The sequence below is a fragment of the Euphorbia lathyris genome, chromosome 7 (assembly GCF_963576675.1).
Source record: "Euphorbia lathyris chromosome 7, ddEupLath1.1, whole genome shotgun sequence".
NCBI lineage: Eukaryota > Viridiplantae > Streptophyta > Magnoliopsida > Malpighiales > Euphorbiaceae > Euphorbia > Euphorbia lathyris.
Genome location: NC_088916.1, coordinates 84159568 through 84177398, shown reverse-complemented (window position 1 = coordinate 84177398; position 17831 = coordinate 84159568). Strand labels below are relative to the sequence as shown.

General features: G+C 36.3%; 1 non-coding gene across 1 annotated transcript; it reads right to left on the bottom strand.

Annotated features, from left to right (window-relative positions):
• Positions 1-490: 490 nt before the first annotated feature.
• LOC136201693 (small nucleolar RNA R71) lies at positions 491-597 on the bottom strand. Its single transcript, XR_010674036.1, has one exon. It is a non-coding gene; the product is annotated as a small nucleolar RNA R71 (small nucleolar RNA).
• Between the last annotated feature and the right edge of the window lie 17234 nt (positions 598-17831).

The window sequence follows — 17831 nt, the reverse complement described above, 5'->3', positions numbered from 1 at the left end:
GCCACCAGACCCACTTGATCCAGAAATTGAAAGAACACTTAAGAAAAACAAGAAAGACAAAAAAAAACAAAGACAAAACACCCTTAAAACCAAAGTAGTCCAGCCAGAAAATATGGCCGATCCACCGACACTTATGGATTATGCTAGGCCAGGAATGGCCGGTGTAACTAATAGTGTAGTTAGACCCCGTATAAACGCAAATCAATTTGAAATTAAGCCTGCTTTGCTTAATATGTTGCAAAACAACGTAACGTTTTATGGACTACCTAACGAAAACCCTAATGCCCATTTGACAAATTTCTTAGAAATTTGTGATACTTTTAAAATTACTGATGTAACAGCCGAAGCAATCAAACTTCGCCTCTTTCCTTTCACTTTGAAGGATAAGGCAAAAATTTGGTTAACTTCTATGCCTGCTGCAAAATTTGAAACTTGGGACCAATTAGCCCAAGAGTTTTTATCAAAATATTTTCCTTTAGCAAAAACCGCAAGAGTCATCAAAGAATTGACATCTTTTACCCAAAATGATAATGAAACTCTTTATGAAGCTTGGGAATGTTTTAAAGAACTTCAACGTTTATGCCCACACCACCAATTGCCAGATGCACTTTTAATGCAGACATTCTATAATGGATTAAATCCTACGACTAGAGGTTCATTAGATGCTATGTCTGGAGGGTTATTTATGAAGAAGACGTCCGTCCAAGCAAGAGAACTTTTGGAGGAAATGGCAATCAACAGCAGTATGTGGCCCGCAGAGCGTGGACATATACCAATGGCGAAACCATCATCCTCAGGTACATCATCGGTTAAAGGTATAATGAATCTTGATCCAGTTGCGATGTTACAAGCCCAATTTTCTGCCTTATCGCACAAAGTTGATAGGTTTATGGTACCGTGCGATCCTAATGGTAATCCGATCCAGACAGACATTGAATACGAAGGTATGAATGAGATAGAATAGGTAAATTTTGTCCAAGGACAAAACCAAACTACTAATTCTTATTCTAATACTTATAATCCTGGAGGGAGAAATCATCCTAACTTTAACTGGAAAGATAGTAATAATAATAATAATGCAAATGCTAATCAATATCGTGTAAATAATTATCAAAATCAAACAAGAGATACGATTAACACTTTATCTTCAAAAATCGACAAATTTATAGATGCTATGAATGGAAAGGTAAGTAATCAAGACGATGGTTTTAAACGGATCGAAAGTAAATTCGATCAGCTTATCAAAAACCAATCATCTAGCATCCATAATTTGGAGGTTCAAATTGGACAACTTGCTAAATCAATTCCATCCCGCAAAGAGGGAAGTCTTCCTAGCCAAACGGAAGAAAATCCGAAAGAGCATGTTAAGGCTATCACTCTTCGCTCAGGGAAAAACTACTTAGGTCCGGAAATGCCCGAAAATTCAACTTTACCTGGAAATGATTTACTAAAATCCAAAGAAGATACATTAAAACAAAAAGATACACCAATTGACTCTAGTACGAAACCTTTTGTACCAAAGCCACATTTTCCACACAAGGTCCGAAATAAGGACCATGATAAACAACTTTTATCATTTTTAGATAAACTTAAAAATTTTCATATAAATTTAACATTCATGGATGCAATTACGCAAATGCCTAACTATGGAAAATTCTTGAAAGATTTAATTTCAAAAAAGATTAGTTGGGAAGGAATTTCATCCATTTCACTTACTGAAGATTGTAGTTCGATAGTATCAAGCAAATTACCTACTAAACTCAAAGATCTCGGATGCTTTACCATTCCGTGTAAATTGGGAAATATGGAATTCCCAAGTTGTCTTTGTGATTTAGGAGCTAGTATAAACTTGATGCCATTGTCTATTTTTGAAAAATTAGGTTTAGAAGAAGACATCAAACGTACCAATATGGTTTTGCAATTAGCGGATCAATCCACTAAAAGACCATATGGTATAATTGAGGACGTTTTAGTAAAAGTTGACAAGTTTATTTTTCCTACTGATTTTGTTATCTTAGATTTTGCTTATGATGCTAATTGTCCGCTAATCTTTGGTAGACCGTTCATGAACACGGGACGTGCTCTAGTTGATGTGTCGGAAGGAAAAGTAGTTTTAAGAATAGGTGACGATAAGATCGAGTTCGATATGAATCAAGCAATGAAATATCCTATGGAGGATTTCGCCTGTATGAAACTTGATTTAGTTGAAGAATGTGTTAATGACATTGTTCAAAGAGAAGAAATAATAGAACCTATAATGGGTGAAGAATTAGAAGATAAGGACCCAGAGCCTTTGATTCGAGAAGATGGACCAGTTCCGCCTTTAGTAGTAGTTCCACCTAAATTAGAACTTAAAGAATTACCAAACAATCTGAGATACACTTTCCTAGGCGGAAGTGATACTCTACCTATAATCATCTCTAACAAATTAACAGAAAATCAAGAAGAAAAATTGAAAGAAGTTGTTAGAAATAGAATAGGAAGTATGGGATGGCAGATTTCAGATTTAAAAGGAATTAATCCTAGTATTGTAATGCATAGGATTCACTTAGAAGAAGATAAGCCACCTAAATCGGATAGACAAAGACGTTTAAATCCGAATATGAAAGAAGTAGTCAAAAATGAGATTACTAAACTTTTAGACAATGGAATCATTTATCCTATTTCGGATAGTGAATGGGTTAGTCCAATCCATTGTGTATCCAAAAAGGGAGGCATAACTGTAGTAAGGAATGATGAAGGTGAATTAATACCTACGCGAACCACCACTGGTTGGAGGGTTTGTATAGATTATAGGAACCTAAATAAGGCAACTAGGAAAGATCATTTTCCTTTACCTTTCATTGATCAAATGATCGAAAGGATAGCCGGTCATGCATTTTATTGTTTTCTTGATGGTTATTCCGGATTCTTTCAAATATATATTTACCCGGATGACCAAGATAAAACAACCTTCACATGTCCTTATGGAACATTTGCATATAGGAGAATGCCTTTTGGTCTATGTAATGCACCAGCAACTTTTCAACGTTGTATGACTGCAATTTATAATGATTTCATTGAAGATATCATGGAAGTATTTATGGATGATTTTTCAGTTTATGGAGATTCTTTTGATGCATGTTTAAAAAACTTAGATAAAGTTCTTTCTAGATGCGAAGAAACGAATTTAGTATTAAATTGGGAAAAATGTCATTTCATGGTTGACGAAGGAATTGTTTTAGGTCATAAAATATCTGAAAAAGGATTAGAAGTGGATAGAGCAAAAACTTCAGTAATAGAAAAATTACCCCCACCAACAACTGTCAAGGGAGTAAGATCATTTCTAGGACATGCAGGTTTTTACAGACGATTTATAAAAAACTTTTCTGTGATTTCCAAACCACTTACTAATTTGCTTATGAAGGATTCAACCTTCGATTTTAATGAAGATTGCATTAAACATTTCGAAACATTGAAAACAGCCTTAGTCAGTGCACCCATAATTGCTAAACCCGATTGGGATTTGCCTTTTGAAATCATGTGTGATGCAAGTGACCTAGCTGTAGGATGTGTTTTAGGTCAAAGAAAGGATAAAAGATTACATGTTATATATTATGCAAGTCACACATTGTCCGGTGCACAGTTAAATTACACAACAACAGAAAAAGAGATGTTAGCCGTAGTATTTGCATGTGATAAGTTTAGGTCATACTTGTTAGGATCTAAAGTTATTATTTATACAGATCACGCAGCTTTACGTTATCTATTTGCTAAGAAAGATGCAAAACCGCATCTGATTAGATGGGTTTTGTTGTTACAAGAATTTGATATAGAAATTAAAGACAAAAAGGGAGTAGAAAACCTTGTCGCCGATCATCTATCAAGACTAGAAGATGAAAACGGTCCTATAGGTGAAACTATCGGTATACGAGATGATTTCCCTGATGAACATCTCTATCAAGTAGAAAGTGTCATGTCACCATGGTATGCAGATATTACTAATTATCTTGCAACCGATATTGTTCCGGAAGGATTATCTTTCCAACAAAGGAGGAAATTTTTCTTCGACATTAAACAGTATTTTTGGGAAGATCCCTTTTTATTCAAATCATGTGGTGACGGGATAATTAGGAGATGCGTTGGAGAAAATGAATATGAATCTATAATATCGGAATGTCATTCCAGCTCATACGGAGGACATAATGGAGTTAATAAAACGGTAGCTAGAATATTTGAATGTGGTTTCTTTTGGCCTACGATGTTTAAAGAGGTTGGTTCATTTATCACTCGTTGTGATAAATGCCAAAGAACAGGAAATTTAGGAAGGAAAGATGAGATGCCCCTCACAAACATATTGGAAGTTGAAATCTTCGACATGTGGGGAATAGATTTCATGGGACCTTTTCCGCCTTCCAATGGTAAAACTTACATATTAGTAGCCGTTGATTATGTTTCGAAGTGGGTTGAAGCAATTGCAACCCCTACGAATGATTCTCAAGTAGTTGTTAATTTTCTTGACGATATATTTTGTAGATTTGGTTGTCCTAGAGTCGTTGTTAGTGATGGCGGTACCCATTTCATGAATCGAAATTTTGATATACTTATGAAAAGGTATGGAGTACGCCACCGCGTGTCAACGCCATACCATCCTCAGTCAAATGGTCAGGCGGAGATCTCAAATAGAGAACTCAAATGGATTCTAGAGAAAACTGTTTCATCATCAAGAAAAGATTGGTCATAAAAACTCAATAATGCGCTATGGGCATACCGTACTGCATTTAAATCACCAATAGGAATGACTCCATACCGTTTGGTGTATGGAAAGGCATGTCATTTGCCAGTTGAATTAGAACATAAAGCCTATTGGGCTATTAGAAAACTTAATTTTGATTTACAACAAGCAGGAAAGAAACGTTTGCTCAATTTAAATGAGTTAGATGAGTTACGTCATCTATCGTATGAAAATACGAGGATTTATAAAGAAAGAGTGAAAAATGGCACGATGCCAAGATCAAAGTCAAACACTTTAATGTTGGAGATAAGGTGCTGTTATTTAATTCACGGCTTCGTATATTTCCAGGAAAACTTAAGTCCAGATGGACAGGACCGTATTTAGTCGTCAAAACATTCGACTATGGTTCTTTAGAACTTGAGGAAACTAACGGCAATCGTTTCAAAGTTAATGGTAATCGATGTAAAATTTATTACGAAAATATTTCTGAAATAGGAACTGATTTCGTAACAAGATTACCTGACATATAAATCATTTCGTTTTTCTACACATAGTTTATTTTTATTATTTTATTTATTTATTTTATTTTGTTTTAAATTATATCACTTTATGTTAGAATTTTAGATACATAAAAAAATATATTCAAGTCGTGATTTTAATTAAATTTTAGGGATTTAATGTGAGTTAGAAGAAATTTAGTGATTCTCAGTTGAGATTTTGGAATTCTCAGTTGAGAATTCACATATTTAGAATTCTTAAAAAGATAAGGAATTTTCTGAACTTATAGAGAATTTAAAATTCTCAGTTGAGAATTTGGGTATTTCTAGTTAGCTAGGGATGTTCTGAACTTACAGAGCATTTGGGATTCTCAGTTGAGAATTCTGATTTCAATTGATTTTCAAATAGACAGGAAAATTCTGAACTTACCGAGGGTAGGGATTCTCGGTAGAGGATCAGAAAATAGAGGTTTTGACGCCTGATTTCCGCAAGGAAATCAGCGTGTCGCGACCGCGGCTCAGAATCCTCGGTCGCGACACGGTGAATTTCTACAGAAATCAGACCTGTGTTCTTCATCTTCCAGCAGACACAACTTTTCAGAAACGAAAAATTGAGTTTCTTCATTTTTAAGAGGTCTGATTTTATGCCTTTTCACTTCAAAACAACACCTCTTTTCATCCTAGGATTTTATAAATAGGTTCTAGAGGTTTAGTTTTCTATTACATTCTTTTCATCTCTGTCAGAACAATTCTCTGATATTCTTACAATTCATCAAACCAGAAACTAAGTTCGGAACCTTTTGCTTCCTTACTCATTCCAAACACCATGACTTCTAACAACACACCATCTAAGAAAGTTGTTGCTTCACGCAATAAACATACTGACATATCAGAGCGCTATGGATGTAACTTTCCTATCTTCAATCATGATGAGGGAAGGCGCTTCTTGAGGCGTCGATATACATTCTTTGAAGGAATGTTATACATGGATGACTTTCTTAACGATCAACTAGGAATTAGAGACGATATGAGTCGCTATATGGAACGTTTAGGATGGACCAAATTCGTTGATATGAAGTTTCCTATAATTGGAGATTGGATATTCGAATTCTTCTGTACGGTTCGTTTTGTTAACAAGCGTCGGGTGCGTCTTAGCTTTCGTCGGGATGGCAAAACCTTTACTTTTGGATATCCTGAATTGCATGCTTGGTTTGGTTTTCCCTTAAAGGATACTATCAAACGTCATCCTGGAAGAGACATGACATCCACTGATATTTGGAGAATGCTCACCGGATTCTAGCATTTCAATCCTAAACTTGCCTATAATCAGTCTTTTCACTCCAACTCTATGCTGTATTTGCATAAATTTCTGAGTCACAGTCTGTTCGGTCGCACATTCAGTAGTGTGGTTAAAGACACTGATCTTTATGTTCTTAGAGATATATTTCAAGGCAACATGGTTGATTCTTCAAAGATTCTGATGGAGGGTCTTGTTGCCGCGTCTAGATCCAAGGCTAAGAAGGTTGGATTCGGGAATATCATATGTGGAATAATTCTAGGGACCAAGGGAAGTATTTCTGTTCCTTGGAGTGATGCTGAATCTTTTCCGACGCTAGACTATGAATTTTTAGAATATGAAGGTCTAGTGAAACGAGTATTTCGATCAGGCCCACATTTTCTTTCTGCACCAGAACGTCAAGCTTTCGTGCAGATGAAAATAGACCGCTATAGGGCTAAGGAAATCCCGATTGAAAGGGACGAATTTATAGCATAGCTTTGTTTGTTTTGTTTGTATATATGTTGTACATATTTCCAATAAATAAAAATTTCTCTTTTGCATTATATCCTGATTTTGATTATATGGTTAAACTATCATTATTTTCATTATTCTACACTAATGAATCTATTAAATGAAACTTTAGTAAATTCATGACTAGTTAAAAATTAATAACTAAGTTTTAATTCCTTAAATAAAGATTCATTTAACTTACATTATTGAACAAACATAAATGCTTCAATTAATTTTAGTTCAAAATCTTTAATATTCTTAACTTACATACATTAATTAAAACATTTACGTTTATTTTTCCATTAATAAGGATAAACATTTAGTTTTCCTTATCATTTAATGTTTTACACTTATGTTTTTAAGTACAGATTACATTTTCAAGGAGTTCAGGATAAAATTTATCAAGGAAATACACAAAATGGAGTTAATCTGCAGAATTTGGGTGACCAGGGGCTGATCCGTGGCCGAGAATGGCAGATTCTCGGTAACTTCAGCAAGCAGCACATAGAAATTCGGAGAAAAATTCTCTAAAAAACGCGTGCCGCGGCCGCGGATGTGCGTCCTCAGTCGCGACACGCGTGGTTAAGGCACTCATCAGTCCGGATTTTTGCCTATTTTTAGCCTATTCCTATTCCTAATCTAACTATTACTCTTCCTATTCAACCCTATATATCCCTATTACTTACACAAACCTCACATCACCTCCAATTTTAACCAATCCCTTACTCTAACCTCTTCCCAATACCTTACTTTTACTCTTCCCAATTTATTCATTACCCTTTTCAATCACCTACACCTTTCAAATTCAAGACTCAATACAACTTCTACTTCATCTTCAACCTCAAGCTTTTCTCTTTTCATCTTTTATTTTTCTAACCCTAACCACCATAACCATGCCTAGAGCAAAGCGTGTTGGACACAAGCAGGCTGTCACCGAGGCTAATCGCCTTCGTGTTGGTTGCGGGGCTTATTTCGATATTCATTCCGAGGAAGAAGTTGGACGTTTCAAGCATTTTTCAAACGCCACTCGTAAGTTCGTGGACATGCAGTTTCTTGACTTTGATTCGGTAAGGAAGTTGAACTTCGCTACTCAAATTGATACTTTTATTGAGACTTTGGGGTGGGCAACTTTTGCTTCTATGCGTTTTCCCCAAATTACAGATTATGTGGTTGAGTTTTTGGTTACTTTGAAGATGAACAAAAAGAAAACGGAAATTTCTTTTAGGAATAATGGTACTACCTATACCATAGATTATGAGGCTATGGGGAATATGTTTGGTTTCCCTACTAGTGATTTTTATGATAAGCCTAAGGATTTCGACAATAACTCTTTTTGGCAAACTCTTTCGGATCAAACTTCTTTCGACTCTAAAAACACTTCAAGCAAATTGATTAAGGACAATTGTGTGTTCTTCTTTCACAAATATTTGAGTTTTTCACTATTTGGTCGTGTTGAGAGTTCGAAGATTCAAGTCCAGGATTTGTTTGTTTGGGATTGTTTATTCAAAGGTTTAAAGGTTGATAGCATTGGAATGATATTTGACAATTTGTATCGTGCTTCGAGGGCTCATACCAATCAAGTCCCTCTCGGTAATTTAATCACCGCTATTGTTTTGGGAGCACGGGATGAATTGGCAACTTATGACATGTCCACCTACCATGGGTATGTTCCGATTTTGGACATTGCGGCTCTTGAGCGGGCTCATTTATTGGTTTCTGTGGTTCCTCCCGTTTTTATTTCTTATGCTTCCCGTATTGCACATCTTCGTGGCACTATGGGTGGAGGTACTTCTAGTTCCCAAAATGTAGGTACCGAAGAAGGAGGTGCGGAGGAAGGAGCGGACGATGCACCACAAGCCCAAGCAACTCGCGATGATGATCCGGTGGATTTAAGGCGTATTTTGAACCAAATCAATGCAAATAATAGACAAATGAATTTAAGAATTGATGATTTGGTGGAGAACAACATGGTGATGAATGACCACCTCAATACTTTGAGGCGTGAGCATAGATCGACTCGGCATCGGATGCTTTCATTTTTCCGTCGCCGAAATGTGGAAACTTCACCAACACCTCCGGATTCCCCGCCGAATGTTTAGGTTTTATCTTTCATTTTCTTATTATATTGTTTTAATTTCAGTTTCGTCCATTTATATTTATTATGTTTCGTACAATTCCAATTTAATTTTATGTTGAATGTTTTTCTTTGCTAATCTTTCTTTTATTTTCGTATGTTTTATTTTTAATGTTTTATCTCAATTTTACACCAATGAGGATATGGTCCAATTTCAGTGTGGGAGGAGATATAAACATATATCATTTTATACAAACGAATGAATGCAACAAAACAAAATTTTTTTTTTATTATTTTTTTATTTTATGCAACACTTGTTTTCACAAATACAAATGCAACGTATATTGCAACACTTTTATAAACTTAACATTTTTATACATTTATAAATTAATCATAAGTTAAAATTTTTTTTATGATTATTTTTAGGTTATCATTATCGATAGAAAGAATATATTTCTATACGGGTAATATTTTTCAAAAAAATTTTTTTTTTTCTTCAAACCTTCGACACGATTTTAAGTAAAAATTGTTTCGAGTGAATGTATTTAAGTAATAAATTCTTTAATTTTAATCTCTATTTTATATCATGAAATTCATGATACAATAGATCTTATTTTAAATTTTCAATTAGGTTTATAGGCATTAAATTGAACTAACAATTTTTTAGCTCGGTTTTGATTTTGTCTTACATTAACACCAATTGAAGTTTTTAAGGAAACTATAGCCATAATACATGTTGAATTTTAAGTCAATATAGGATGAATGTGCTAACTTTCTTTTTCCCAAGTTACAATTTATAATTCATAATCAAAGAAAGAAAAAATCACATTCTTAACTTTTGGCCACGATTGAGACCAACCTTATCACAGTCGAGGTATGAAAGGGAAGAAATAAATAAATAAAAGCGTGCTTTTGGCCACGATTGCGACCACCCTTATCACAATCGAGGTATGGAAGGAACGTTTAAATAAGAAAAATTAAGCGTGTTTAAAGTTTAAAGTAACGATTGCGTCCACCCATGGCATGGTCGATACCTCTTAAGCGAACACAAATAAAATGCATATAAAGTTACGGTCGAGACCACCCTTATCACGGGCGTAACTAAGCAAATAAATTAAACTTAGTAAATCATATATAATAATTCAAGTTTGGGAAAGGAAATTTGGTGCTTTGAAATGCCTTGAGATGAAAGACTCAATAACATGCGTGCTTACATCGTCCCGAATACTTCAATTTAAACATTGAAATACAAGACGAATGATATATCGTATTTATACTAAGTTAGTTTGATATTTTGCGTATAAATTTGCCATGCGAAGTTAGTATTTTCGGCTTAACTAATTTAAAAGGTAAACACAAAGATATATGTTTTATTTTCATAAAGAGATTAGTTAAGGAATAAATTCAGTGAAATTTTGCTCGGGACTAGCAAAAGATTAAGTGTGGAGATTTGTTAAGCCCAAAATATACCTAAAATATCATTAATATTTACATCATTTTTATTACAAATTTGTGTTATTTATATCTGTTTAGATTACTTTTACTCTCGAATATCTTTCTTTCTTGCAAGGTACCTAAATATTTGGTAAAATCCAAATAGGAACGAAAAAGGATCAAAAACATAAGAAAAACCCTACAAAAGGAGTCAAAGACGACGTAAATCAAAAGCGCCAAGTCAAGGACACGAACGAGAGCAAAGAAGTGAAAAAACGCACCGTGCCGCGACCGCGAATCCACCACCCACGACCGCGACACGCGTCCTTCAGCTACTTCCTCCCTTCGTCCAAAGCTTAACTTGATGTTCCCCATTCTCGGTAAGTGCAGAATTCTGCCAAAGGTGCAATGAACACATGTTGAAAATCAAGAAACGCGTTCGTTCGGGTGGATAGAAACGACTCTTCACAAAGAACACAATTCTTAACAACGGACACGACTCTTTACCAACGAATACGTCTTTTCACAAAAGGACATATCACTTCAATCACAACCCTTCAACATCTATAAATAAAGAGTTGATGTTGAGAAAAATGCAATGTAATGTTATGTAATATAGATATAGAATCAGAGCGTAGAACTAATGTATAAGTTCTAAGTAAAAACAATTCGAGAGTTAGAAATTAGATTCTGTACAAAACAAGATGAGGTACATATATTGTTTATAGTTTAATTACAAACACAGTAGCGTTTAGACATTGTTCCAGTTTTAGTTTGCATTTTGGTAGAGGCCGACCGAATCCCTATTACAGAGTTACAGCGAGAAGATTGAGTAGAGTGTTCGCCCCTGAGCCTGACAACCTCTAAGGAAACCCAAGGAAAGGACTGATCAGCCGTTCACTTGCACGCCCTCGAAGAACTCGATGCTCCATGTTCTCTGTAAACTTGTATCAATTTATATTTCATCTAATAAAGTCTGTTCTATTCGATAAATCGTTATGCAGCACTTATGGTAACCAACCCACTAAAGTGATTGCTGGTGTTTTCATTAAAACGTAGTTAATTCAAAATCATTACAAGGAAACTTTGTTGAACACTTAGGCAAATTATTATCTCGGTAGAGTTTTAATTTGGTTAAGGGCATTATGCCGGCTAAAGGGTTTTGCCACGTTCAAAGCCAATTAATTAGAGGTTCCGTCATTTATTTCATCATCATAATTAATACAAAGTTTAAGTTGTTTTCTTTGCTCAATGCAAACGAATACATTTATTTGTTTTTCTAAAAGTTCTAAATGTTCCTGTTTTGTAAAATTTATCCCTAAATCAGAAAACTTTTCTAACGATCGATATATTCTAATATAAAATCTTATTCTAGCATTTTCAAATACTCAAAGTCCACAAACTCAATTAAACAATTATTTTTCCTAAATTCAATTAGACAAATTTCACTTTTCATTAACATTCAATAGTAAATCTAACAAGTTCGAAATTTACAGATTCAAAAATAAGTTTTTCGTTAAAAAACGTATCCCTGTGGGATCGATATTTTTATTACTACAAGCGAAACCGTGCACTTGCGGAAATCGCTCAACAATGACACATACGTCGCGTGTGTTTTCTAATTATAGCGCATACGTCATCCTAGGTGGCTATTTAATTCGCGTGCTTGCATTAAATTTTGCAACAGATCCTTACTCAGTGTTAAGAATTTCAAGCGTTTAAAATTCTGAGTAGTCAGTGTTATGCAAAGAAGCAGTTCTTATGCTTAGTGGCTCAGTTTAAGATAAACACTCAGCATATATATATCTACTCAGCAAGCATAAATCATTCAGCATGGTAATTCACTCAGCATGCATACTATACTTGGAATTTATTGAAGAGGATTAAACATACCAATGGCTTCTCTAAGTATGTTGAATTGCTCACGAGCCAGTGGCTTTGTGAAGATATCAGCAAGCTGCTCATCCGTTGGGACATAGTTCAGCTTGATCTCTCCCTTGAGTACGTGATCTCTGATGAAGTGATGTCTTATGCTGACATGCTTCATCCTGCTGTGCTGGATTGGGTTCTTTGATAAGTCAATGGCACTTTTGTTGTCACATTTGACTTCAATTGTTTTGGTCCGAACGCCATAATCTTCAAGCTGTTGCTTAATCCATAGGACTTGAGCAACACAGCTTCCAGCAGCAACATACTCAACTTCAGTGGTTGACAGGGCTACTAACGCCTGCTTCTTACTGAACCAGGACATAAGACAGCTCCCAAGGAAGTGGCATCCTCCTGAGGTGCTTTTTCGTTCAAGCTTGTCTCGTCCGTAGTCAGCGTCAGTGTATCCAATGAGTGTGAAATCATGAGTATTGGGATACCACAAACCTGCATTCACTGAGCCTTGCAAATATCTAAGGATTCTTTTTACAGCTATGTAATGAGATTCCTTAGGGTTAGATTGATATCTAGCACAATAACGTACTGAGAACTGAATGTCCGGCCTACTAGCAGTTAAGTAAAGTAGAGAACCAATCATACCTCGGTACAATCTGCTGTCTACTGACTTACCATTCTTATCAGTGCAGTGGACAGTGTCAGGGCCCATTGGGGTAGATATTGACTTACAATTCTCAAGTTCATACTTCTTCAATATCTCCTTAGCATACTTAGTTTGACTGATGAAGATGCCATTTTTCCCTTGTTTGATTTGAAGTCCAAGGAAGAAATTGAGTTCTCCCATCATTGACATTTCAAACTCAGTCTGCATCTGCTTACTAAATTCCTTGCACATTGACTCGTTAGTGGCACCAAAAATAATGTCATCAACATATATTTGAGCCAGCAGGGTATCTTTACCCTTTCTCTTAATGAATAAGGTTGTATCAGCTTTACCTCTGACATAATTTCTAGTCAGCAGGAAACTGGTCAGCCTCTCATACCAAGCACGTGGTGCTTACTTGAGACCATACAGAGCCTTTTTGAGCTTATAAACGTGGTTTAGGAATTTAGGATCCTCAAACCCTAGAGGCTGATTAACATAAACTTCCTCGTTTATAACTCCATTAAGGAATGCACTCTTAACATCCATTTGAAACAGTTTAAAGTTCATATAGCTTGCATATGCACATAAAATTCTAATAGCTTCTAGCCTTGCCACTGGGGCAAAGGTCTCACCGTAGTCAATACCTTATTGCTGACTGTAGCCCTGAGCTACAAGTCTTGCTTTGTTTCTGACTACGTTCGCTTGTTCATCCAACTTATTGCGGAAGACCCATCTTGTTCCTATGGTCTTCTGGCTTCTTGGTTTTGGCACTAGATCCCATACTTCATTTCTTCTAAACTGATCAAGTTCTTCTTGCATTGCATTCATCCAGAATTGATCATACTCAGCTTCAGCGAAATTCTTTGGTTCCTGGATTGAGACGAATGCTACGTTGCTGAGATATCTCATGAGTTGATTCCTCGTCATCAGGGTGTTCTCAGCGGCATCAAGAATGGCACTCTCTGAGTGACCTCTTGGTATTCTAATCTCCTTTGGTAGATTGATGTCTTGTGCTGGTTGTGTTTCAACAATCTCTGCAGGTGTAGGTTGGTCAGTGAAAGTAATTTGAGTTTCACTTTTACCTTTGGTCAGCCCTTGAGGCAATGACTCAGCGGGAGCTGAGTGTGGATCATCCTCAGTCAGCTGCATGTCTCTTCCTGCAGGGTTAGTTTCGTCGAACTCAACGTGTACTGACTCTTCTAAGACCTGAGTTCGTTTATTGAAAACTCTGTATGCTTTGTTGTTTGTTGAGTAGCCCAAAAAGATAGCTTGATCAGCTTTAGAGTCAAACTTAGCTAGGCTGTCTTTAGTATTTAAGATAAAGCATTTACAACCAAAGGCACGAAAGTATCCAATGTTGGGCTTTCGTCCTTTCCAAAGTTCGTAGGGGGTCTTCTTTAGTATAGGTCTAACTAGAGCCCTATTAAGAATGTAGCACGCTGTGTTAACAGCTTCTCCCCAAAAGTACTTTGGAAGCCTATGTTCACTCAGTATTGTCCTGGCTATTTCAACCAAGGTTCTGTTTTTCCTTTCAACAACCCCATTTTGTTGAGGCGTTCTAGGAGCAAAAAAATTATGGTCAATGTCGTTGGTTTCACAGAATTCAACAAACTGTTGGTTCTTGAATTCTCCACCATTATCACTTCGGATGTTAAGTTCTTTATCATTTTCAAGTTTTCTTACTAAATTTGAAAACGTTTCAAAGGTTTCATCCTTGCTACTCAGCAAAATGATCCAAGTGTACCGAGAAAAGTCATTTACAATGACCAAGGAAAATCTTCTTCCACCCAAGCTCAGCGGCTGGAGTGGACCGAAGAGATCCAAGTGTAGCAACTCTAATGGACGCTTAGTTGAGACAATGTTTTTACTATGAAAAGATTGTTTGGTTTGTTTTCCAGCTTGGCAAGCGTGGCATAATTGATCTTTTTCAAACTTAAGTTCTGGCAGTCCCTCAACCAATTGCTTTCTTGCTAATTTGGCCAGGAGGTCCATGCTTACATGACCAAGTCTCCTATGCCATAGCCAGGAATTTTCTTCCTTTGACACTAAGCATACAGTTTTTGAAAACTTCTTTTCTAAGTTCAGCATAAAGACATTATCAATACGAGGGGCAGTTAAAATTAACTCATTTGTTTTACCCTCAAATATTTTACATCCAGTGTCATCAAATATAACTTTTCTCCCATTGTCACATAGCTGAGCTACACTGAGTAAGTTATATTTGAGTCCGCTGACTAGGGAGACTGACTCAATAGTAGGATTACCACCAATGGTTCCTGACCCTACTATCTTACCCTTCTTGTTGTCTCCAAAACTTACACTTCCTCCTCGTTTACGAACAAACGTGATGAACTGTGTTTCATCACCAGTCATATGCCTCGAGCATGCGCTGTCAATGTACCACATCTTTGACTTCTCAGCACACCTCAGGCTTACCTGCAATATAGCTAGTTGCTTTTAGGTACCCAATTCTTTTTGGGTCCTTTCTTGTTAGGTTCAACAGGTAAAGCATCATATTTCATTTTATGACGACATACTTGGACAGTGTGTCCATTCTTTCCACAGAAGTCACAGCTGACCTTCCGTTTAGGATGTCTCACTGACTGGTCAGCACCCCAGTGCTGAGCGTGCCAGCACACCTTTGTGGTGTGACCTTTCTTCCCACAGAAGTCACACTGGACATTCCACTGAGGATTCCATCTCTGCTGACTAGTACTTCGGTACTCAGTGTTCAAAGGAATATTTCTTTTATTCGGAACCTTAAGTTGGTTCTGAATTGATGTGACATCCTTTTTCAGTTTCTTAGAATCTGATTGGACCTCAAAGACAAACTTTTGCATAATTTCTATATAACTGTGCATAATTAGAGGTTCCGTCATTTATTTCATCATCATAATTAATACAAAGTTTAAGTTGTTTTCTTTGCTCAATGCAAACGAATACATTTATTTGTTTTTCTAAAAGTTCTAAATGTTCCTGTTTTGTAAAATTTATCCCTAAATCAGAAAACTTTTCTAACGATCGATATATTCTAATATAAAATCTTATTCTAGCATTTTCAAATACTCAAAGTCCACAAACTCAATTAAACAATTATTTTTCCTAAATTCAATTAGACAAATTTCACTTTTCATTAACATTCAATAGTAAATCTAACAAGTTCGAAATTTACAGATTCAAAAATAAGTTTTTCGTTAAAAAACGTATCCCTGTGGGATCGATATTTTTATTACTACAAGCGAAACCGTGCACTTGCGGAAATCGCTCAACAATGACACATACGTCGCGTGTGTTTTCTAATTATAGCGCATACGTCATCCTAGGTGGCTATTTAATTCGCGTGCTTGCATTAAATTTTGCAACAGATCCTTACTCAGTGTTAAGAATTTCAAGCGTTTAAAATTCTGAGTAGTCAGTCTTATGCAAAGAAGCAGTTCTTATGCTTAGTGGCTCAGTTTAAGATAAACACTCAGCATATATATATCTACTCAGCAAGCATAAATCATTCAGCATGGTAATTCACTCAGCATGCATACTATACTTGGAATTTATTGAAGAGGATTAAACATACCAATGGCTTCTCTAAGTATGTTGAATTGCTCACGAGCCAGTGGCTTTGTGAAGATATCAGCAAGCTGCTCATCCGTTGGGACATAGTTCAGCTTGATCTCTCCCTTGAGTACGTGATCTCTGATGAAGTGATGTCTTATGCTGACATGCTTCATCCTGCTGTGCTGGATTAGGTTCTTTGATAAGTCAATGGCACTTTTGTTGTCACATTTGACTTCAATTGTTTTGGTCCGAACGCCATAATCTTCAAGCTGTTGCTTAATCCATAGGACTTGAGCAACACAGCTTCCAGCAGCAACATACTCAACTTCAGTGGTTGACAGGGCTACTAACGCCTGCTTCTTACTGAACCAGGACATAAGACAGCTCCCAAGGAAGTGGCATCCTCCTGAGGTGCTTTTTCGTTCAAGCTTGTCTCGTCCGTAGTCAGCGTCAGTGTATCCAATGAGTGTGAAATCATGAGTATTGGGATACCACAAACCTGCATTCACTGAGCCTTGCAAATATCTAAGGATTCTTTTTACAGCTATGTAATGAGATTCCTTAGGGTTAGATTGATATCTAGCACAATAACGTACTGAGAACTGAATGTCCGGCCTACTAGCAGTTAAGTAAAGTAGAGAACCAATCATACCTCGGTACAATCTGCTGTCTACTGACTTACCATTCTTATCAGCGCAGTGGACAGTGTCAGGGCCCATTGGGGTAGATATTGACTTACAATTCTCAAGTTCATACTTCTTCAATATCTCCTTAGCATACTTAGTTTGACTGATGAAGATGCCATTTTTCCCTTGTTTGATTTGAAGTCCAAGGAAGAAATTGAGTTCTCCCATCATTGACATTTCAAACTCAGTCTGCATCTGCTTACTAAATTCCTTGCACATTGACTCGTTAGTGGCACCAAAAATAATGTCATCAACATATATTTGAGCCAGCAGGGTATCTTTACCCTTTCTCTTAATGAATAAGGTTGTATCAGCTTTACCTCTGACATAATTTCTAGTCAGCAGGAAACTGGTCAGCCTCTCATACCAAGCACGTGGTGCTTACTTGAGACCATACAGAGCCTTTTTGAGCTTATAAACGTGGTTTAGGAATTTAGGATCCTCAAACCCTAGAGGCTGATTAACATAAACTTCCTCGTTTATAACTCCATTAAGGAATGCACTCTTAACATCCATTTGAAACAGTTTAAAGTTCATATAGCTTGCATATGCACA